The sequence below is a fragment of the Miscanthus floridulus genome, chromosome 19, assembly GCF_019320115.1.
Source record: "Miscanthus floridulus cultivar M001 chromosome 19, ASM1932011v1, whole genome shotgun sequence".
NCBI lineage: Eukaryota > Viridiplantae > Streptophyta > Magnoliopsida > Poales > Poaceae > Miscanthus > Miscanthus floridulus.
Window position 1 is genome coordinate 46536344 of NC_089598.1, and position 2119 is coordinate 46538462.

Sequence of the window (2119 nt, forward strand, 5' to 3'; positions counted from 1 at the left end):
TTCCACGACGTCGTCCTCTCGTCTGCCTGTCCGAGCTCCACTTCGATGCCCGTGGTGGAGGCTGTCTCCGCCGTGGTTGAAGATATCTGTGCGCCCCCACCTCCCAGGATCATTCTCCTCCGCCCCCTGTTCTTGACCGGCGCGTACCGCGAGAACTTGTGGGCACATGTTTCAATTGCCTCTCAGACATTTAGCTGCCCATTGCTGTCGTAAGACTCGGTGCTTCTGCTGCCGTTCTCAAGGGCACCGATCTTACATCTCACGTGTGTCCCAAGATGTTGGGCGGTGGTGGCGCTGTGATGCCATAGAGGGTTCCTATCTAGTGGAGGATTACACCAGCCTCGACGCCGCCTGACGCCAATCCCTGCAATGGTTCTCCGGCGGTGGAGGTGTCTGGTGCTGCGGTAGCTATGCTGGATTGGCCTCTGCGCTTGGTTGGCGGTGCGAATACAGCGCGTGGTTCGAGAGCGGCCTCGGGGGTTTTGGCGGCGCAGATCTCCAGACCAGGTACTTGCCGGAGCCAACCCCTAGAACAACACTCTAGCGGGTGAGGTCTCTGGTCACTTGGCGGGAAGTGGAGCTGTGGCGCCGGGGTCAGGTGCTGTCATGGGTGACAAGACAAGGCGGACACGCCATCGACGTCGTCCTCGCTTTCGCCAGCCGCCCGGTTCTTCTTCGGCTGGCAATCTTGTGCCTTTGGTTTCCACGTCGGTGGCCCCTCTCAAACCCGTGTTTCCCCGTGCAGCCTCTCCCATGCATTATCAGTTGGAATGATCGTGTGGCTTGAGCAGAGGAGGATCTCGCACACACCGTGATCGTGGCTGTGTGTGGAGCGGAGCCAACCGTGATCGTGGCTATGTGTGGAGTAGAGGCCTTGGCTCCGGCAAGTGAGGTCACGGAGGTGATTGTAGCTCGTCTGGATGTTGATGCGGATTCCCTGGTGCTCCGCTAATCCTCCAGCTCGAGCTACATCCTCATCCTCCCTGAAGTTGGCTTGGTCGAGCGGTTGGTGGATCTGCGACAACCCCCACTTCGCTCGCATGCATTCACCCTCTTGTGCAAACGATGGAGTCAACTGGTTGGTGCTTCGGGGCGGACACTACCATGGTTGATAGACGTTGAGCTTCGAGGTATACCCGCGCATGTTTGGGAAACCTCTACTGTGGAGCAGTTCTTGAACCCCATGCCTATGTCCAGCAAGTTCATCCTGACACACTCGGTTTGGTGGATCTAGTCTTGTTCAAGTGTTCGGCTTGGTGCATGGACCTAGCTACGATCCCATCCATCAAGGAGCTCTGGGTCGCTGAACCTCCGGTCGCTGCCATTGAAGATCCTCCGGTGAAGAGGCTAGTGGCATACCCTATTGAAGTTCGGACCTCCATCCTGCTTGGGCCCGATGGCTCGTCCTCGACTGCACCTCCTCCTCCCCCTTCGGTCGGGGACAGAGACGGTGATCGTTCTCCTTCTCGGCGGCGGCGGCGGCGGCGCCCATCTTCACTGTCGCCATCCGACTCACCGGCGGCTGATGATGATGATGGTGGACATCGACGCCGGTTTGTTCTTGAGAGGGTGGGACCGTCTTCGTCAAGCTTCTCACACGTGGCAGCCTCATCAAGCGTCAGCCTCAGGGCGGCCTCTCCGGAATCGATCGCTGTTGTACTTCTGTGGATCGACTAGGGTAGATCTAGGTGGTTTGCTGTTGAACATGATGAACTAGAACAAGCAGAGAGTGGGAGATAGGGTAGAGGTGCTAGTGTTGAACTTGAGCCTTCGGATGAAGTCGCGGTTGAGCTGGCCATCGCTGGTTCGTTGATGGAGGCAGCACACGGGCAGCGACGGGTGGAGTAGAGGTTGCACGGACGTCGATGCAGTGCAGACGAATGGCGTAGCAGTGACGACGGCGAAGTCAGCGGAGCTTCCCGTCGCTGGCTGCACACCCTCTTAGATCGGTCTAGGGTTTGTCGGTGGGGTTTGCGGCTCACGGCGAACCTCGTGCTTTGAGCCGTCGGCCCCCACCTCTTTATATAGCGCAGTGCGACGGGGGCCCACCAACCATGTAGGGTTGGGCGCCCCCGATCAGGGCACGTGACCAAGGCCCAATAGGCCGTTGGGCTTATTG

The 2119-nt window shown here is 58.8% G+C and overlaps 1 pseudogene; it reads left to right on the forward strand.

Moving 5' to 3' along the window:
• The first annotated feature begins 606 nt into the window (after positions 1 to 606).
• Positions 607 to 1677, forward strand: LOC136525979 (uncharacterized; annotated as a pseudogene).
• Positions 1678 to 2119: the final 442 nt, after the last annotated feature.